This window comes from Pseudopipra pipra, chromosome 3, assembly GCF_036250125.1.
Source record: "Pseudopipra pipra isolate bDixPip1 chromosome 3, bDixPip1.hap1, whole genome shotgun sequence".
NCBI classification, from domain to species: Eukaryota; Metazoa; Chordata; class Aves; order Passeriformes; family Pipridae; genus Pseudopipra; species Pseudopipra pipra.
The window spans coordinates 83,912,784-83,935,666 of record NC_087551.1 but is presented as its reverse complement, the minus strand read 5'-3'; the positions used below and the strand labels follow the sequence as shown (position 1 = coordinate 83,935,666).

The following is a 22,883-nucleotide window of genomic DNA, read 5'->3' as shown; positions in this document are numbered from 1 at the left end:
AACATAAGGTGAATATTGAAACATGCTGTGAAGCTCACTTTTCTCGAATGTCCTGTAGAAAACCTTTCATACACCTAAAAAAAGTGAAATATCTGTTTTGGAGGATGGCACGTAACCCACTAAGGTAGCCCTTAGTCTTCCAGAGCGACCTTAAATAACTGCTAGAAAAAATTATGTTCAAGTATGTCCCATATTTTTGCTGTTGTTACTTTTTAATTATTTTAATGAAGGAAGCAGTTTTTAGGAAACAGGCACATTAGCTTCTCTATCTGTTTAATTTAGAACTTGACTGATTTTCAGAACTTGAATAACTAGAGCAAGCAGGCAAAATTATTTATCTAGAAACCTTAGTCCTTGGATCTTTTAGGAGCTGTTTTGTTTTTCATCAGGATGTGTAGTTTAGTTGGGAAGCTTGCAGCTTATACTGTAAGCTCGATGAACCTTGTTTGTGTCCTCTCATGTCCAAGAGCATACATCATTTTTGCTTCTGGGGAAGGTTTTGTTGTTTACCCAATGCACAAGGAACAGGGAAATGACCAAGGATTACTGAGATCTCAAAATACATCTAGAGCAATGCTTGCCACTAGCAGGAGTGTCATCAGCACGGTGGTTGGTTCCTTCACTGTGATGAACCTCGCTTCTGTGTCCATCTAGATATCTTGAATGATATCTCTTTGCCTAGTCATTTTCTGTCTGCTGCTGTTGTATTACTGTTAGGTCTTTGATGTTCTCTCACCTCCTTTCAGTCACCTAAAGGCCATCACAATTACCTTCCTTTCTCTTCTATCAGAAGACATACCAAACCTTGTCTGTCTTTCACAGACTCTTGTCTCCTGAGTAGCCAGGAGAAGGTAACATCAGAAATTTGGGGTTAAAGAGAGGAAGGAGCTTTTAAGCTTGAAAAGTTTTTCTTACTAAGTAGTAATTCTAGATAATTGCTAAGTTTTTTCTCAAAAGTAAATGGTGTATATTTCCAGTTGGTATTTCCAATATTGATAGCAAAATTAGACTAGTGAGTTGTGCTTCTGTCAGAGAAATGCTGTCTGGTTGAAAGTTGTTGTTGTACCATCTGCTGAAAACAGAATAAATTTTTGGGTATAAAGTGAAAAGAATACTTTTCTCTCTCAGTAACAAGATGAAAAAAAATCAATTTCACTCAGCAAAATTCATCCACACTGTAGATCAGGTAAATGATATTGTTTTCTATCATGAAAGTTTTTTTTCATTTCATAAATTTTGGCAAATGTTTACCATTCAGGCTGAAACTTTTTCTCTGTAGATGTCTGTCTCAGGCCATTTCTGTATGCGCTTTTTACTTTTATTTTTATTTCTGTGAGTGCATGTCTATGAGTTTAAAGAGGAAAACATCAGTATACAGAGTTTTCACAGAAGCCAGTAAGGGTCTTGCTTTGAATTTAGGTATTTCTGTGTGATAGCAGGCATTGTAAAACCATGTCCTAGACAGCGGAGATTGGCATTAGCAGCTACATTAAATATTTAAAAGATTATTTCTTAAAAGGAGGAAAGTGCTACCTCACTCTCTCTAAAATTATTTATGAAGTTAAAGTAATATTTGTGTGTGAAGAATTATAGCAATGACTGTCATTAAAAAAAAAAAAATCAGTTCTATATTCAGAGCAGAGACTGAATGATACACATTTCATGTCCATGCATATAACAAGGACAGGAAATAGTATTTCTTCTAATTGAAAACAAGTGCAGTTGCAAAAACAAAAAACAGAACAAACCACAACCAAACACAACTGTAGGCATAAAATAGTCAAATTAGGCTTGCAGTGTCATTATATTGATTTAAAACTGCCATTCCTAATAAAAGCAGGCAGCTAGTAGTACATTAAGAAACTATATAAAATAAATAAGATAATTATTTGCAATATTAGAGAATGTAGTCTGAATCATAGACCTTAATTTCTTCAATGTTTCATAATTCTGCTAATGAATCCCTTGACCAACCTTTGGAATGCATCCTGCTAGTTTATTCTACACAGGGGTTGCTCGAGAATCACTCAGTTTTACTTAGCTTAGAGGAAAGTATACTTCGATAAGCATCTGAATTTAATTAATTAGAAGTTTGTACCTATATTTTCTGTCTGTATTGTAGGAGGTGATTCCAATTTGTGGATTATTAAAGATATGGTTTTCCATGGTCACAGTTTCTTAAAACTAATTGCCATATGAAAGACAGCTATTTCTAAACTATACCTGTCTGGTTCTCTTGAGTGTAGAAAAAGTAGAGGAAGTTAACTTTCAGGGAAAGCATAAAACTGCTGAGATTCTCCTTATACGTGGGTTTAAGACTAACAAAAAGGAAGAGGGTTTCTGCTCCTCTAATGCTTTTAGAGAGTCACATGAGGATTAAACTGCATACAGAATTATCTTTTTTATGTAAGAGGTTTTTTTTTATTTGCTATACAGCATTACTAATCACGTTTAAAGTGTGACTTTTGAAATCATGGAAAACTTAGTAATATCTTTCTGAAAATTCATCTGTTTTCCATAAATAGTGTTGCTAAATAGGCCAAGCAGTAAAGGCTGCTTTGTGATGAAGAGTATGAAATGTTGCCCAACATTCGTTATCATTATAATGTAACATTCCTTATAATGGTGCTAGTATAGCACAATATAGGCGACATATATAAGAAACAGTTGGTCAAAATGTCAAGAATATAATGATTACTAAAAAAAAATCATTATTACATAGACTTGTTTTTAAAGTTTTGCATCTATTTAAAAATACAGTCAATCACAGAATAGGGCATTTCCATGTTTTATAGGTAATTTTCATGGGATTCTTTGTGTGCGCGTTTGACGTATTTTGAGATATTGTGGATGAAATGTTGGTTTCCATAAAATAGTCTAGAAAAGTGAGGACTAAGGGGGGAGAGCAATTGTAATAGTCTTGCAGAACATGAAAAGTTGCCATTCAAGGAGTAGTCCTTTTATATTCTGAGCAGAAGAAATATACTTGGTGATTAATTAGATGGCAAACTTACTTACTGAAGTACTCCAATACATTCAGGATGAGCACCTTTTGGGGGTGACATAAGTATACTTAAACCTGTCTCAGAGCAAGGGTTGTGAATAGAACACTTGAGCACCCTTTCAGCTATAAATCTGAACTCTTAAACTCCTATTTATATGTTATATTAACATTAATCATTATGGTCAACATTTGCACAGGAAGAGTATAAAACACTGGATTGTTATGTTAGTTATAGCTCGGGCAAACTCAGCTGTGTGTGTGGGAAGAAAGGGCCAGGTTGAATTTCATGAAGGTGAAATGGTGCCCAGTTCCATACCCCAGCCCCTCAGAGCCTCCTTGGTCAGCCCTGGAGTAGCTGTGGGTCACTGGCTCACCAGGAGCACTGCCCCACACCCCGCCCTGGAGCCCCAGGCCAGCCCCAGAGTGGCCAGTGGGCCAGAAGTCCCACCCAGGGCCACAGGGGGGGCAGAGTAGATAAAACCAAAGACGTGGTCTCCACACTGTTGCAGCCCTGCCATTTCCTGGACTCCTGACAGCTGGATCTATGCTGTATCTAGGGTGATAGCTATAATTCTTCTTTTCTCTCTTTCTCTCTCTCTCTCTCTCTCTCTTTCTCTCATTTTTTACTACTTCTTCTTCTAATCTCATTTCTTGATATTTGGGTAACTTAAAGCTGGATGGGTTGGATTTTGCTAAGTTGTATGGGTTAACATGTGCTAGGTCAGTGCTTTGTGAAATGCTTTATTTTGGTTGAATGTTGCCCTTTAAACTTTTTCCAATGTCCCTTATTTTCTAAAGTTTACCAGTAAAAGTTTAGTTTTCTAAAGTTTGCCAGTTTGTGTTATTTAACCTCCTGAGAAAAGTGTGCAATGCCTTCTCCCATGCACTCTCTCAAGGTATAAAAGAACCGAAGGCCCTTCTAATAAATCCTGCGTGCAGATTTTTGAAACCTTGTATATTTTTACATAAAACCCCTTTGATGAGCTCGTGGGACGAGCCTGGGATGTAGGGGGAAGTAGGCAAAACTCCACAGCAAATTTCCTCTGCTTCTGAGTTCTGGAAGAAATTGAAATACTATTATGATTAAATGTGTGGATGTTAGTTTTGGGGAGATGGGTATAATAAGGATGTAATAATTAATGCTAGTAGTGCAGGACAGAGGCTTTACAGAAAATGTACAAAATTTGACTCATTTTATAAAATTACTAACAAATCCTACAATCAGGATTTCAAAATGCAAGAGGTTAAAACTATTCTTCAGGCAGTAATAAAAATTCAGGGTGTAGCTTAGCTGTGTCCTGCCAGAGATTTAAACAGGTGATTTTTTTGTGCAGAAGTGACTGGTTTGCGACAGAGGAAGCCTTTTGGGGATTTCATTTTTGGAGTTCTGTGGATTCTGTGTTTCTCAGAGAGATTACTTTTGATGTCCCTGCTTATATTTAGTATTCACTGTAACACCTGTGTATAATATATTTTATCTATAAAGATGGAGGAAATGGTAATTTTAAGAGAGGGCTTGAAAAATGGTAGAAAAGGCAGCTGAAGACTGGACTGCACCACTGATCGATACCTTGTAGAATTGTGTACAGTTATAGTGGTACTATACATATGTGTAAGGAGCTGAGTAATGAGTAGACTACAGCTGGGTTCACTTGAATAGCATTTCAAAGAATATGTACTGTTCTGGGTTATTTTATGCTAATGACAAAATTAAAAAAATATTCAAGAGCCTTTTTGCTCATTTTAAAATATTTCTATTTATCAAAAGAGCTGTTCTTAAAAATGTATTTTAGCATACATTTCAATTTCAGAACATACTTCTTAACTTCCTTGCAAACTTTTTTAAATGCATTTGAAAGTTAAATTATATTATTGATTCATGGATTCTGAGGTCAGAAGGAGTAATTTAGTCCAAATATCTTTCTACACAGGCAATAGATTTTTTCGGATGCTGAATTTAAGGATGTGTTATTAATACATCAAATCTGAAAGCTGTTATTGATTCTGTTCATTGTTTAAAATTATTATTCTCCTCATTCTTTAATAATAGCTTATGAGTTTTGGCTTTCTCCATCCTAATTTTATTGCCTAAAATTAAGTGACAGCTTATAAAAAAATAAAACAAAGCAAAAAAAACCCAACAAAAAGTCCTGATCAAGATTGATAGAATATGCTGAAATGGTATTACAGCTTCATAAAGTTATATAATGCTATATATAAAGTTATATAGTAAGTTAGATAAATTATGAATGAAGTGTAAGGAATTTCCAACGGGTTTTATGTTGAATCAACTTGAATCAATAGTATTGACTAAATATTGGTTTGTTTTGTTATTTATAACCTATTTGTTAAAATATTTATTTGAGGAAGAAATCTATCTGAGGGAAAAAAAATTTTTAGTAGAATTCATGGTCTAATAGCATTCTGTATGCTGCTTAATTCAAAATTTAAAGACCAGATCCAGAGCCTGTTGCAATCACTAGAGGACTCCATTTTTCAGTCAAATTGCATTAAATGTTTGGATTTATAATACAATAGCATTATACAGTTGCTGAGTTTGGGTGCTCTTAAAATAATATAATTAAATTAGAATTAATATTTATATAAAACAAGAATTAATAATTTGTTTACATAAGTATAATTGAGGTTTTTATCTAGCAATTTATAATTTTTACTTCTTCTCCTTCACATAACCTTTACTTTGTATCACTAATTTTTATTATGATCCTATGCAAGGCATGCTTTCATCCTTCTTTGTTTTTTATGAAATGAACTCTTACGTAATGCTACCTGTACTTAGCAGTGATGTCTGCCTTTGTTGTCTCTCCTACCTGATGCTCTGGAAAACAAATCTCTCTCTTCATATTCACGTTTAGCAAACCTGAAGTACTCTATTTGCATCTTCAGACTGTTTATCGGCCACTTCTGTTGTGATTCCTGTGAGAAAGCATCAGCTACAGCACTATGTATTCAGTAAGAAATGCAAATGTTTGGTTTAAAGAGAGGAGAAATCTTAATAGTATAAGATGTCTGTAGTATTTTATAATTGTTTTCATGTCATCCATATTTTCCTTCTCTTACTGCTCCTGTTTGAACAGCTTTAAATTGCAATGTAATATATTCAAGGAAGAAATTGAGCAGGGATTTTGAGGGGTTATCATGATACAAAAAAAAATGGTATTTGAGATTGGTCCAGTCTTATTCATTTTTAACAGTGTTGGAATGGGGAAGAAATTTTATGTTTTTAACCCAACTCCCCCAAAGATATATATAAAATAAGATTTACTAAACATAGAAAAGTACATAGCACAGTTGCCATGGCAAAGCTATTCTTTCTGTTGACAGGCAAAGCAACTGAGAGGGCTTTTGCTTTTCCATATGACCCTGGTACCCCATCAGTCTCGGGTCCTGTGGGACAGCATCCCAGACAGTTTGCCACCAAGCCTGTATGCAGCAGTTCTCCCTTTAGAGCCCTTTAGGATCATTTGCTGACTCAGCACCTTGGCACATCTTTTGTCATCTTGAGGTGTTTACTGATTGATTCTCCTGCCTGAAAAGTGAAGGCAGAGGAACCAAAGCAGAGCATTTTAAATATCTTTGCTGGAGGCTTTAAAGTCACTTTACTGTCACTGTTGCAGGTATGAGAAATTCTGTCAGAATAGCAGACAGCATGCAACATTGCTTCTAACTCTACATACAGCACCACCACCTCTCCACCCAAAAGGTCTCAATTTTTCATTGGTTGTGTTGTCTTCAAAGATGCATTCCTCATGCCCACTTCTTTCCTCAAATAAGCAGTGCAGTATTAGAAAAGAATATGACTTTTTTATCTCCTTGATCAATATCAGTATACAGATGTGAATTCCCTGTGAGCAACTGAGAGTAGTTTATGTGTGCAGAAGTGATGGCTCCCAGTGAATTTCTGCACATACAGGAACTAGTATAACATAAACATGGCAAATTTTATTGTAATTTGTGCACAAGGCACTGATTTTTATTTTTTTATTGCATTTGACTCATCAGGAGACAGATTTCTAGAATTTCATTCACAAAGATAACATTCCTGTAGCCATTTGATCAGTAATATGTTATTTGTAAACTATCAGCCTGTGCTAAGTTCCAAATTTCAAAGAAGACTTTAAAAAAGTAATAAAAAAATTTAAAGCTGAGTCTAAAAGACCAAGTTATTTCTAAGGAACCTGTTTCCTCTAGTAGGAAGTTAGAGGGAGGATTTTCAATCAAATGCACCATGTGAAATCTCAGGATTTTCAGAAATTTCTTAGCTATCAGTATAGCTATAAAACTTGGTTGACAGTGCATTGTCTGTGGATTTTTTTATGTATTTAATTATGTTGAAATTTAGGCATATTGGTTTAACTGCCCTTATGGTATATTGAGGGTCTTCAGGAGCAGTAATGGAAAATTCTCTTGTCAGATTCTAATTGTTTCTATCATTGGCAAATGAAAAAAACACTTTTTTTTCTGAAGTCTGATTAGTTAAATGTAAAAGCATTGCATCTAAAAAACAAACTCAGATACAGAAATCCAGTTTCAGTTGACATATTTCTAACAAGGCCTTCAGGACTTTGTTGCTGTAGAGAAATGGTTGCAATTAATATGAAATTTAGTAACTGCACATCTGTCTGCTAAGTTAATAAATAACACATAGATGGGTTTTATTACTTGCCAATTGTATCCAGGAATGCAGGCAGTGAACTGTGATACTTAAAATCTTACAAATACTATTTGAGAAATAATTATAGTCCCTGAAATGATTAGCCATAATAATAAATTTTATTTTCCTACTTCTTCATGCTATTTAAAAGTAATTAACTATGTAAAAGTAAACTTCTGTTTTTGTAATATAATCAAGTATCTGTTAGTGCAAAGAACTTCCTGCAGTAGAAGAAAGGTCTGCTTCCTTTGATAATCTTTATTTGCAGTCCAAACCATGAAATACTATGTTTGTATTGAACATAACACTTTTTGCACTGGAAACCTTGTATTTTCATAATGTTCAGTGTGAATGTAGGGGCCAGAATTGTGCTCTAGTCAGTTCCTAACTGTACTAGCACAAAGGAAATGTCTTAGTAGACAGGCCCCCCTGCCTTTTTGGCAAAAATGTTGTTCTGTTGAAATAGGTCTTCCAAGCAGTGACCTAGGACTTAATATACATGTTTGATGTTTTAATGCGGGTTTTGACATATATTCGTTGTGAGAAATACTACAAAGGTGCTCTGGAAAGTACCAGAGAGCATCTCTTAATGAAGTGTTAGGCTGTTGCAGATGAGGTTTCATATCCCCACTTTTTTAGTTCTGTCCACAATATCATAGGGAATAGAAATGTCCTTTTCTTCTTCCCCTTCAGAATTCATCAGAAACCATTCTGTACTATTTCTGTGGGGGTTTTTTTTGTAACTGCTTATAATTGTCCTACTTATATTTAGTAGGGTATCTTTGTTTTCATCTGTGGCTTTACTTTTACTCCTAACCTGTTTTAAAGTTATTTCTTTTGGTTTTGATTTGGTTTGTTGTTGTTCGCAGGCGGTCATTTGTTTGTTTTTACTCTATTACTTGTTTATATTCTGTGATCTCTTTAGATTCTCTCATCAGTTACTTGCATTACAATTTTTACCTCACCTTCACTGCCATTCATTGCCATCTCATCTACTTCCTACATATAGATTATTTAATGTTTTATCAGTGCTTTCACATTTTCCTTTAGTGGGTTTACTTTTACATCAGCATATGTTTCCATTTCTGACGTTGATACTTGGAAAATTCAGCTGACATACTGGCAGGTTACAAGGAAAAACCGTGACTGCTGTAGTTTATCATCTTTAAAATAAAACTACATATCTTTCTGAAAGACAAGTAGATTTACTTTCTGTGGGGAAAAAAGAAATTATTCTTTTTTTTCCTTGAACTTTCAGATCAAGCAGTGTGGCGTTTGTGGTCCTTTCTAGATTTAAAAATAAGGCTGTGTGAAAACTTAATAACATTAAATAACATTAAATATGTTATTTAATACTTTCAGATACAGAATCACTAGGAACTTGGAATTATTCTTTAAAAGAGGTAGAACTACTACTCTGATTTGGTCTATGTTTCTTTGCTGTAAGAACTTTGAGTAAAAATATTTGTTCTGAAAAATATGAACTTCTTCATTTAGTTTGGTTTTAAATGGTCTTTCCAACCTTTCAAGGGCAGTTGTGTGTAGAAATACCAGTGAATGGGTATGAATTGGGAATTATGAAGGGCAGAGTAACTATGTCATAAGATATGAGTACAGCAAAAAGAAAACCTTTGAGAATTGATTTCTAAGTAAGCAAAGCAGGAGCAAAGGAGGATTTTCTTTTTGTTTTGATTTTATGGACTGTGTAGAATTTCAGCCTTCTGCAGTCTTATATACACACACAAAAATAGAAATAATAATGCCTGTCACAAACGCAAGGAAATGCTACAAATAATATACAAACAAGGAATATCTAGTTGTAAATTCTAAAAATAAATAACTTCTTACCATCTTACTGTTGTTCTTACCATCTTGTTTCTGGTGCTTAATTTGTGTGCCTGCTTTTAGATAATATTTGAGTCTGAGCAATAGATGTGATTTCCTAGTAAGGGCGTGCTGCTCACAGTGGGCTGGTGAGTCAGTGTCATTTCTATTTGGCTTTTTGCTGTCAGCCAGTTTTTGCTGTCTTTCTCGAATCTTTTTGCAACTTTGTTAGCTTTGCATTTTTAATTTTTCCCTTCTATCTCACTATATGGTTTGCCTTAAGACTGTTGGTTTTTCTAGTTACAGAACTTTGTATTTCTGATTGACTACTTTCAGAAGCTAAACTGCTACTCATCTAATTTTTACTAAGTATTCATATTTTTGTTTTGTATGTTTCTTGATTAAAAAACCCAAAAGATAGTCTTTGTACTGTTAGTTAAAGAAATGTGTGTGTCTTAAATTTTGTTTTTCTGTGCAGCTCACCTGCAGTATTGCAGTTTACAAACCCTAAGTGGTTTCCTTATTGAAGCACCGAAACCTTTTATTTCAAGTTGGAAATTGGAAGGAGGAGACTTGTATGTCCTTTTAAATGAAATCACTACATAAAAGTGCTTCTGATGTCCCATTTTCTTACAGAGAATTACTTTCTTAGGAAGAGATAGATTTGTACCACCTAATTGCTGATTTAGACTAACAGATTGTGCTGTCCTTCACAGCTTACTGTATTCTCTACCATACTACTTGTCATACTGCTTACATAATATTCATATTTGATAAACAAGCACAGCAAAACCAGTCTGATAATAAACAGGGAAAACACTTGTATCACCTTCTGCAACGTTTGGACAACATAGAAGGGTTAGCAGCACAGGATGTCTTCTGTCAGACACGTTGCATTTTCCGTGTCCTGATTCCAGCCAGGACAGGGTTAATTTTTGCAGTAGCCAGGAGGGGGCATGGCTGGGACACAGGGATTATTCTGTACCACCTCACATCATTGCTGGGGGTGGGGAGAAGGGGTCCCTTCCGGGGAGGGAGCTGTCCGGTGGTGTTGTTTCCATGTGAATCGTTCACCTCTTTCTTGTGCCCTCTGTTATTAGTATTGTTGCTGTTATTGTTCATTTTCTCATCTTATTGCTGTTTCCAGTAAATTGTTCTTATCTCAGCCTGTTGTGCCTCCAGTTTTCCTCTCCCACTGCCCACTGCAGGGGGAGGGGAGGGAAACAGGGAAGCAAGCAAGGGACAGCCTGGTTTTAGCAGGAACACTAAATTGGAGAATACCATTCCTAAACCATGACACCCAGTCTTGCTATCTCACAGTTTCTCATCAAAACTGTCCTTAAGTATTGTGTTATTCTAATTTTCTTATAGATCATTTGTATTTGTATTGCATTTACTCCTCCTTCCTTTAATTTGATCACACCATGTTATCATCCAGAGCTCATTCTTAAAAGACAGTATCAAATTTGCAGTCATCTTCTACGAATTTGTATCAGTATGTTCTAATACTGGATCTTTCTAAAGCAATTCAGAGCTTTATTGTCTCTGTAGTGAATACTGAAGTTATTGGAGTAATCACTGTACATGAATTAGTTAACTTTTTTTAAAAACAAAGACAAAAAAAAATACTTTCAGACATTCATAAAGTCAAAATAAATCTAAAAAATGTATCTATGTTCCTGCAAAATTATTCCCACCACTCGGTGATTGTCTTCTCAAATGCTTTTAATATAAATGCAAGGAGAGCATTCCAAAAGAACAAGTCATTGACTGCTATTCAAAAATGCTTACAAACATGAATATTATAAAACCAGGAGAATGGCAATTACAGTCTGTGTAGAATAATAATGTGCTACTTAGCATGAAGTAGGCCTTTGTTGCAAGTTCATTTTATAGGTGAGGCAATGTAGATTGTTTTCAATATGAAATATGACAGGCAGTGATATTAATAAAATCTTGTTGTACATATTGCCATCATTTAATATGCAATTAAGCACAGTTTTAAATCCTAAGATAAATCATACTGCATGCAAGAGCAGCAGATTAAAAACTACTCCATATTTTGTCATTATGCTTTCATCAATTAATGTAGCAAGGTGGTGCTAGCTATTGTAAATTTAAATTTTGAAGATTGCGGTTAGCGTAATTTTTACTCATTAATGTAATAAATGATTATTGTGTTTAACCCTCAAGTGTTAAGTCTTTAATGCCATTAATCAAGTACAGAAGATAGGCTCTTAGCTATTATTTCCATGCAGAGCAACTGTTCTAAAATATTATTAAGATTGTGAGATAAGCAGGTGATGATACAGATGATGAGTTATGGCAAAATTGTTCCTGTGATACTGTTTTCTCAGAAAATAGGTAACAGACTAGAGAAGGTTTGGATAAACCCATCAGATTTAGAGACTTGTAAAGTCTTTTATTCTGAGAGAGCAAAGGATTGTGATTTAAAGAGCAAACAAGTGAGGGTTTACAACAGAAGTATATTAGCCAGTGTATAATGTAAATAAAAACTGAGAGTTTTTTTTCTGCCCTTTATCATTATGGAAGAACTAGATTGAAATTTGAAGATTAGAAAAAACCTTGCCTCTGAGAAAGAGACACCTATGTTCAAAGGTATATCTGGTGTATCTTGAGATCCTGCGCAAGAACATTCCAGCTGCGTACGCTGTGTGAATAGTCCATAGAAATTCTTGTCATATGCACTAATTCTATGTAATTTTTTTCATTTTCTACTTCACCTTTTATCTTTGAACTAATGATATCACTGCAGATGTGTTTCTCTCTAGGGCAGAATTTTCAGTCAACACTTTGTGCTTTTCTGAGGATCCACATCTGATGGATCCTAAAGGGTGAGTGAGAAGAGTAAATTCGGGAAGGACTGAGATTCTAACCTATATCTTGTTCTTAGAAACTGCCAGAAGATGCTGAAATTTAAAAAAGGAGTCCTAAATGTACTAAAGAATTAAAAAACTGCAAATTTTCTTTGAAAACTCTCAGTGTTTCTGAATGTTTCCAAAACTGTTTCAGTTTTTCAGAAGGAAAATGCAGCACATGTTGGCAAGGATGAGATGATCAGATGTCAGTGTAATACCTATTTCCTTTTCACAGTAGTCTCCCACCTTCGAATGCTGGTTGCTTTCAGAAGCAATGCATGTGGATTACTCACATGAACTGTTAGGCTTTTTTTTTCTGCTACAAATGTGATGAGAAAAACTGTTTTAGGATGAATGTTTTATTGACTCTTCCAATTATTAGTCCTGATAATCATCAAATATATTTCACCATTTTTGCTGTTGTGCACTTTTGCTTGATGAAAAGCCAGTGTCTTAAGTCAGGCAGTATGAACTCAGTGTACAAACAGAGCTGTGAAATGAAAGATGTTTGTCCCAAACACTGACAATTTCCAGCTGATGAGTGAAGAAGTCAGAAAGCTGACTTTTCAGGTTCTACTACCTTTTTTCAGCGTTAAGAAAAAATTCGCAAAGCTTTGCACAATTTCTGCTGTTAGTAGTAACTTTGTCAAGTAACTCTAATAAAACCCAAGAAAGGCACCAAAAGGCACGGACTTTATCCAGAAGGAAGTCTTCAGTCTCATGTTTCAAGGCCAGCAGAAGATGCACATACTGTGTCTGGCATCACTTTCATTGTTATTATTCAAAAATCATGGTATAGGAGAATTACCTTTGGAATTACTTGAATTCTTTTAGCCAACCTCCAGATAGACTAGCTGGATTGTGGATTTGGCAGTATTTCAAAGCTTTTTTCTCTTCAGACTTGTTACACTCCTTGTGATGCCACAACTGTGGCATACACAGATCACTGTGCATCCATTTCTAGAATGCTTCCTTTGTCAGCAGATGGTGGCCAGAATATCTCTCTGTTAACAGGGCTATTTTAGATCTGGCAAAGCCATTATCAAAGTCTTGAGTTTCAAGATATGTAATGAATAGATAGATTAAAACAAAACAAAACAAAAAAATGCCCCAAACCAACCAAACAAAACCCAAAAAACCAACCTGGGTTGGTTGACTTTTCATTTGGTTTCATGAAGGTGGTTTCTTGTTACTTCTGTGGCTGCACGAGTGTGAATATAAGTTAAAGGAAGCAATGGTTGTGCTGATATTCCCTGTCAAGCAAGATGTACAGTTTTCATGAGGAGTACCTCAAGTTTGAGTCCGTGTGTTTACCTAGAGAAATACTTTTCTTGATGGTCATCTACTTATTGGTAACTTCATTCCTTTCTATGACAGAACAGATGAGGTCTTTCTTTGCATTGAAGATTTTAGAACCACATTAAGATCCCTTGGCTTAACGACAATTACTTTTCAGAGGAATCCAGTTCTGTAGATCATACTTAGTGAGGCCATGCTTTTTCACTGTTCCATGTGTACAGACAGAGTTGGATCCACTGAAATAATGGTTTTAGCACCACTCAGATGACAGCCTAGTTTGAGAAGGGTTTGGTAAGATACCTACCTTCACATTTTAGTAGACAAAGCCCAAAGGCCTGATGCATTACTCTTCTTATTTATTACTTTTCCCAGCTTTGACTATAATCCCCCCTTTAATAAGTTCATTTACTCTATATCTCTGTGTGTAAATTTGTTTTACCACAGCCAGAAGCTGTTCCATTTAGTTTTCCTTACTGTCACCTGGAACTGCTGTTAACTTTTCCCCTGTTAAAGGATGATGCTCATGAAGATCTTTCATAACAGGTTTTCTTCAGATCTCAAAAACAAGTGCAGGTTCCTGTAAAAGGAAAGAAGGCTCTTCAGCTCATAGGTTCTTGCCTTCCCCTCACCACCACCAAAAAAAAAGAGTGGAATTGAAATCAGTCTAGAGGCCAGATACTAAGTTCCTTCATCCGCACATGAGTATTTGAGTTGGTAACTCCAATACAATTGCAGACATTCAGGAGTTGGGTTGGAAAAAAAACCTTATTTTTTGCTTGTTGCTAAATCCCTGTCACTTGGGGACAAAGGCGTTTGGAACAAATAATGGGGCATATTTTATTCTGGAAAGAGATCATAGGTTTTGAGAAAGTTTCATGGGAAAGTAAAGCAACATACAGACTCAAGGTTGACCTTGCTGAGCACTAGACTGAGATGCCACTGAGGGAACAGTAGGTGGAATGAGTCTAATTAACCCTTTTAGGATTAAGGATGTCAAAGTCTTTAAATTCTTATTGTCCAGAGGATTGAGAACTGAAAAGAACATTAAATGAACCATAGTTCTATATGGTGATAATCCCATCTCCTTCCTCTCTAGTAGGGAATATAAAATACACAGTATTAAGGAAGAGAGATGAACCTGTGACAAAACCAAATGAGAAATTGTTACATTTCAGACTGGAAAGCTTAAAAGCTTTACTAAATCAATGACTGTGTGCCCATATAGTATGAAAGAACCTTAATTCAATTTAAAGGAGTAAAGTTTGGTCACAGAAACAGTCAGAGCATGTGTTCCCTGTTGGTTAATTTGCTGTCATCAGGGGAATCTTGAAGGAATGTATTGCATGGCTACTTTAAAGCCATAAAAATGTGGCAGTATTCTCTTTCCTATTTGTTCACACTCTGCAAATTGCTGCTATTATCTCAGAAGTCTTTCCTGTGCTATAACACACATATTGTCTACGTGAGCACTAACAGCAATGAACGCATAAAAGGTCAGATGGAGAAGAGTGATTTTCTTCTAATAAAATAAGTTGGAGCATGAAAAGAGGAGATTTTCTTCATATTGCAGCTGTTGTCTTTCACTAATTTGTAATGTTATGTTTACTATGCCAGATAGGCCAGACCTTCTAATAACTAGAAGTTTGCTAGGAGTCAGTTACAGCATAACAGAGATGATCTGTGTACCTCAATTCTGATAGTTTGATTTTGTCTCTTCTATGCTCCTTTAATGAGTCAATTTGTAATGATTTTCTGTGGTATTTTTGTTAATGTATTTCCTGCAGTCATCTGAAATAATTTTGAAGAGCAAGGTGGCCTGTGTGTTTAGTATGATTTGTTAATATGACCTTTTAATATCTTTCACAGTAATTTCAATCTTGCCTAATAAATTAAACAATTATGTTAAATTGCATTAAATTTACAGCATTATATCTGTAGCAAAGAGAAAAGAGGAATGCTATTGTGTTACTGAAGGCATTTAAAGAAGCTTTGCTACATTCTTCTTTGTATTGCCTGCTGGTAATTATTACCTGATTGTAAATATTGTCGTACGTAAAATAACATAGCAATATTTTGTATTATTACATCTAGTCCACAGTTAGGAATGTACGTTGTTTCTTGTTCCAGATGATTTAATTAAAAAAGAAAATCTGTCTCCAGCTGAAGCTTAGCTTTTTCTTCAGTTTGAAGATTTGCTCATTTTCTACTCTTGCATTTTATTTTTTTCCCCCCCTCAATACCATGTTCTTGTGGGAAGTTCAAATCAAATAAAAATTGTATTTTGTCCAGATTCAGAATTCAGAGACATAGCCCAGACTCACAGTCATACCAATGGGACACTTGCCTTCTGTTTTCTGGAGATGGAGGAGAGAAAAAATAGAGAAGAGACAAAAAGATGGTGATGGAAGTACAGCAGGGAAAGGGATGGCAGAGCAAGTTGTAACTGCTAAGGAAGACAGGAGAGGTTTTCAGATGCAATTCACCTTATATTATCATTGGTGCAGGCCATCAGAGGACATCACAACCTTAGCTGAAATGTAGAGTTTAACTCTTTTTTTACAAAAAATTAGAACTAGATGATCTTTAAGGTACCTTCCAACCCAGGCCACTCTAAAATTCAATTCCAACAAGTGCAAGTATGTTCTTGACTTCCAGTGGCGTCACTGACACGCTGTTCTTTTGCTGCCATGGTGTTATTCTCTGGTTGTTTTTTTCGATATTTTGGCATTTCTTTTATGCAGTTGTCATACCACATTCACATGAATGACAATGTGTTTATGGAAACTTTACCTTGCTAACTGTTGTCAGGGTACCTTATGGGCCCCTGCAGGTACATTTATGTCAGGTTTCTGTAACAGGTCCACCAGACAGCTCAGTAATTTGCCTAAAACACTGTCTTTTAGGTTTCTCAAGGCAAATGTTGTTTCATTTGGCCTTTGTTTTTTGACTTTCAACGTACTTCAAACTCCAATTGGATTGTTGTTTCTAATATTTTTCTGGAATTGATGCTTCTGCTTCAAACTTAACTGCTTTAAACTTCTGTGGTATCTCTGTGATTTGGTTGCAATAGTCTCCTTTTGGGTGACTCAATGCAAAAGAGTGCGTCTGGTCATTTCTCTCTTTATTGATAAAATATTTATTTTATCTTTATTGATAAAATCATCTGTATTTTTGCTGGGGTATTCAGCTCTTAAGTATCCAATTCAACATCAGAACATTATCCTTCACACAGAGTCTGTGAAAGATAAGTGAGCTGCTTGTCAAGGTCTCCACTGCTTGTCAATTCCACACAGTCTTACTGAGTTGTATTGAAGCTTTGGCATAAATTATACCAGAGTGAAAAATCAAATGCTTCTCTTGCCATATGTAAATCTTCCTAGCTTTTCTTTAGCTTTCTTTTAAGTCATTTCATATCCTGGCATTCCCAGATTCATCCTTTCTTGATGGTATCCATTCTAAGCTGCTGCTCTGGAGCTCTTAAAATTTTTTTACACTACTGTCTTTTTATACTACTGTGCTGCTGAAGCAGTTGAAGCAAACATACAAATTAAAAAATGTGAAAATTTCTAGGAAACTACTGGTTTGGGGCTTTCCAGAAGAGTCTACTGGATAATTAATGGAAAAGTAAAATTCGAAAGCAAAAACATATTTGCTCACAGTCGTACCCATTTAGTTTCTGTAAAGCCTAAAAAGGGAGCAATCTATTCTATGTTTTATCATGCTTTTAGTCAAAAGGTGTATTTGCTTCTAAAATGAAGTTTTAATGCATATATATAAACTTTTAGATACACTGTGGTGTACTCATGATTTCATGACATTTTATATTTTGTATGATTTTCAATTAAATATGTTGATTCTGTAATTTCTCACATATTTAACAATATTTTCTATTGTTAAATTCTATTAATCCACTCAAGATTTATTCTACATACATATGCCATATAGTTTTAAATACAATAAATAAAAAAGTGGCATTGCTTGTTAATCCTGTAAAATTTTCATGAAATTATGATATCCTGCCATGTCTCTTGAGTCTTCCTGTTAAAGTTTGGAAAACTGTTGTGGTATTTTCTGGAAGTTCGGAGGTTGTTATGGGATTTAGTGGCATAATTTTAGTGGAAAGCAGATGTTTTAGACAGATGCTGGGATCATTGAAACACCATTGCTGTCTTATTTCAGTCATATCTAAGGGAAATATTAATCCATTTTAGGAAAATAATTTGTAAAAGTATTTTATTTATATGAAATACAAATACTCTCCTGAAGACTTTTTTCTGTGCAATAAATGTAAGATTTTTTCCAAAACAATATTATTGCCTTGAATAGTTATAGAATATTCAGCCTCTAACTATGGAAGAAAAATATAACTGCATAATAAGAGGGAAACCTGTCTTCATTAGCAGTATATTTTTTAACTATTAAAAGTGTACAGAGACTTTGATTTATTGGATAAAAGTGATTCAGAAAGCAAATGTCGCGCTTTTTTTCATACAAAATTATGCTTGTGTTTCAGCCAGCTTTGTCCTTTTCCTCACACAAGGCAGTGCCTAAAATCACTCCTCTTGCTCCTTAGGTGTTTTGTTTTGCCTTTTTTTTCATGGCTTTTCTGTTTTCTTTTGCAGCAGATAAATACAAGGTTTGGGCACATGCTGAGTTTTAAGTTAGCCCAAAACCTCCTAGTTTTGCTTACGTTTGTTCTTTTTTCCTCTATGGTTCTGAACCTGGAGACTCTGATTGTGTCTCTGGCTTTGGAGGAAGACTGAAGTGTTGGATGTATATAGTAGCAATGGTTGCAAGCTTTCAGAGCTGAAAACAAGCTTTAACTTGGTCTGAAAAGTGGAATATTTTCTTTTCCGAAGTAACCTAACACTGATAGTGGATAGGGTAGCAAATTAGACTGGGAGATAGGAAAGCATGAGAATGGCCATGCTGTCCGAGAGGTCAAATATTCTGCTTCTGGGAGTGGTTATAGTAGACGTTCAGGTAAGAGTTTGGAAATGTTTCCAGGAGCAGTCTCCCAGTATCCAGCAATTTGGGCTATCTAAGGTGAAGGGTGACTGTTTCTTTCATGTGTTTCAGTGGATTTCACTCATATGATTGCTTACTTTCCTTTCACCCCATGCAAGCCTTCAGCTTTCACAGTGTCCTGTGGCAAGCAATTTAAGTGCATGTTGTATGATAACCTCGTACCAGCCATCTGCCACTTGCTAGATTCAGCTGATGCTTTCCATTACTAGTATTGGAAGAGGTAATTTTAGTAAGTCAAGCTGAATGTGAGGCAAAGTTATTATGCTTTTAGAAAAAAAAAAAAACCTTATGAGTTGAAAAGCATGTTGAAAAGCTTCTTTTCAAAAATTAATGAATTACAATTAAGTAGAAATAAATGTGTATCTTGCATTACTGTCAGGATTGTCTGCTCTTAGAGCCATTAAAGCAAAGTGATTGCTATTCATTTTCAGTACTTCTCTGCATTTTCTAAAGATAGGTAAATTTCTGTCAATAAACATTTTGAAACTAATATAGCTGTATTTTTCACCAATCCATTGTTTTCTGATTATTTTAATTAATAGAAGATTTTTTATTGTTGCTATTATTCAAAGCAATTTTTTTACGCTGGTGTCAGTCTTTACCTATAAAAATGTTATGTGTGTGATGTTTATTTTCAAGACTTGCTTAGATTACTGTCCTTGCTGTATACTTTATGACATTTCTTGTAGGATGAGAATATGATTTCTATGTCAACAAACAACATGTATTATTTTAATGATATGGTTATTGCATGTGGTACTCCTACACTTGCAAGTAGGCAAGTCCCCCAAAAACAAAAAGCCACAACAAAGTCCTTTAATACTGAAGAGTTCATAACTGAGAAATTTCATTAGATTGTTTTTGTTGGTTTCTTTCTCTCGATCGTGTCTTTTTTAAATTAGACTTATGCTTAAGTAGCCCATTTGATTTTGAAGGACCCACATTATAATAGATACATTCACAATCTTTATTTCAGATTCTTTGCTGGAAAACAGAACAAAACAACATATTTCACATGCTTCAACTTGTAAAGAATGAATTTTTGTAATTTTAGAATAGGCTTCAAAAATAACATAGATCACATAAGTGAGAGTTGAAGTATATGCATTGTAGATTGGAGTAAAATATGTTTATAGATTCCCATTATCCCAAGAAGGTTCATACATTCATATTTTTTGGTTGTTCTCTCTAAATGATATATGTTAGTGACTTATATTTTAGCTTTCTTTAACAGTATAAAAGGGATCAGAATTTTCTTTTTAAAGCTTTCTGTGTTTTTGTTATGTTACTTGCAAGGCAATAGTTGTGATTCTTACTCCAAAATGGAAATGTCAGTGCTCTACTCCTGGTATATTTAATTTCTTACAATATGTCGTGGAAATTGTATTACTAGATAAGAATAATATTGCTTAAGATGGCTTGGGAATTGCTTGTAATTCTGTGTGTCATAGAAAGGGCTAGTAACGGATGACCCTGCTTAGTGATATATGGAAGAAGCACAGTGCATAGATGCCTCAGGTATAAGTATCTTCCTCTTGGGTGATAGCAAAGAGAACAAGCACTTGAAATTCTATAAAAAGTGTTTTCCAGGGTATGCCAAATTGTTGTGTCTGGGCAGATACTCTTTTCACAAGATTCTTACTGTTGCTTCCGAAACCTCTCTAGCATGAGGCTGGCTGGGACATCTGAAGTGTTGTTGGCAGGATGTTGCTCAGGACCAGTCACTGCACATGCTGTAGATTCTATTGTTTCAAGAGTTTAGCTGATGGTCTCTCCTCTGGAATTTAACTTTCACAAATGTTGATAATTCCTAGACCCTTTCTGCAGTCACATTTGGTCTTGATCTCTAAGCAGAATAGTTGAATCTTAGGGAGCTACTTGAAAATAAAATGATCAGAATGAATAAAGATGACACAATTAGAGTTTCAGAACCCATTGAATAAAAGATCAAAATATTTTGAAAATTTGGGATGGGGGTATAAATTTAAATAAGGAATTTTAGGTGATGTGAATTTTGCTTTAAGTATTGAAAGAGGGGATACATCAGTTTGAACTTACTTGGCAGGTGAATATTGACATGGTTATGAGGACTATGATTACTGGGAGGGATGTTCAGGAAATAGGCTTTTTAAATCACAAAACAAAAAGCAATTAAAGGGAAGTGCTAATCAGCTAAAAGCTGAATCCAGTGTCATGGCAATTGTAATTACCTTTTACCAAAACACAATAGTATTAAAAAGAGAACAAAAAGATTCTTAGTAAAATCTTTCATGCCTGCCTGCCTTACATGTTTTAGGGATGCATATCAACATATTATATAAACACTAAAGAGCAATTAGAGATAATCTTTTATCCTACTATGATTTCTTATACTGTGTTTACTGGTTTAGTAAATTTTAATGATCCATGTAGAGGTTATTCACATGATTGTGGAACATCCAGTTAAAAGATTTCTGTGTTATTTTGAAGTAAAAGGCCTACTATGCAAATGTGCACATACTGTACTCCAAAAAAATGTCTTGTGTTTAACACTTGAACACAGCAATGAGTAACCTGGATAGGGATTTCTCAAAAGAAAAATGAAGGGTCAAGAAGAGAATTCCCTGTGAGAATTAATCTTTTTTTATTCATAAAATGAGAATGTACTGCCGTTTGAGGAAACAATTTAATCATTCTTGAAATATATTTCCATTAACCTCTGATTTAGACTGGATGGGTACAGTAAAATAATGTTGATTTTACTGAAAATTTAAGTTGGTCAGCATTCCCTTAGCAAATACAAAATTTACTAGAAAGTGACCGCTTGTTGATAGAGTTTCCAGTCAGTCACTCTTTTCTTATTTTTCATTATGCTACATTAAAAACTTTTTTCCTCAAAAGTGATGCTGTCAAATATTTGTCTATTTAGGAACTTGGTTTTATAATTACATACTTGTTAGAACTGCAGCGTTAAAATATGGAAGACAGCTTTAGAGAAGCCTCCTCCTGTTTGTAGGCATAGTGAGCACAGAAGTATTTTTTTTATTTCTGTGGATAGCAGTGGCTGCATTTAGTATGTTGTTTAGTACCACATGCCTTCCTCTTAGTTCTAGATGGAGTATCCTTTCTTACCACCAGAAAGCCAAGGCAGCAAATAAAATAAATCAACAACAACAAAAAAGAGCCAGGGTAATTGCCCATTAAGCAACGTCTCTAGGATTGTGTGTTTCTAGAAATGTGTAAATCAAGCTCAGATATTTTCTAACAGGCATTCTCCACTTCAAATATTTTCTAGTAGTTTGTGTGAGTCCTGTGTTCTATGTTACCCAAGACATCAGCTTACACTTGCTCTATGGCTCCTAGCCCATGAATTGGAATTTGCTTGCCAAGAATTCAGTCTGCACATGTACATGCCTGTACTAGCAGCTACCTGCAAGGAAGCAAAGGGGCACTGGGACTATTTGCTGAGATGACGTGTTGGTCAGTGGTAGGTACATCAAGAAAAATGTATACTCTCTGTTTCTACCTGCTCTGGAAAATTCATGGCAGCTTTGGCTACATTTGCTTCCCTGAGGAGGGGACAGGCCATGGGGAATTTTTCCTGGAAATGGCTAGATGGCAGATTTGATTCTATTCTATCTTCCATCCTCCCTAACTAAGTGGTCACAGCCCAGCAGCTGGTGGTGCTGCAGTTCCTACTGCCTGTGCTTCCATTTGAAGGCAAAAATAGCCAGGCTTTAGCAGATCCTGTTGTTTATTTCAATCTGCCCCTTATGCTTCTCTGAAAAATCTGCATGTAAAAGAGGAGAAATACCAACTTTCAACTTTGTATTGAAACATAGAAAAGACACCTTGCTAGCAAAAAAAGTTATATCCTTGCTGCATAGGAAAGGTTTTCCAAGAAATGGGAGAGGCAAAAGTTGCAAGAAAAAAATTTACAAGAAGCAAAACTGTTAGAATATGATGGATTGAGAAGATTTGGGCAGAATACTTTTCTGTTAAGATGGCTATCTTCTAGAAGTGTTAATTTTATGACTTCCTAAACAGCAGAAGTGTATAAACTCTCATCTTTCCAGTTTGATTAAAGTTTGTATCGATATGTCAGTATTTTATATAGCACTATGGTGTATAATTATTTGTTGCAACATATGTTTAAACGTGGTATCATCACGGGACTTTTTTTAGTCATTAATCA

General features: G+C 35.1%; 1 protein-coding gene across 5 annotated transcripts in view; it reads left to right on the top strand.

The window, feature by feature from the left end:
- The window catches only part of MEI4 (meiotic double-stranded break formation protein 4), a 231,324-nt gene that overhangs the window by 106,030 nt on the left and 102,411 nt on the right, over positions 1 to 22,883 (top strand). The gene's annotated exons all lie outside the window — the stretch shown is intronic.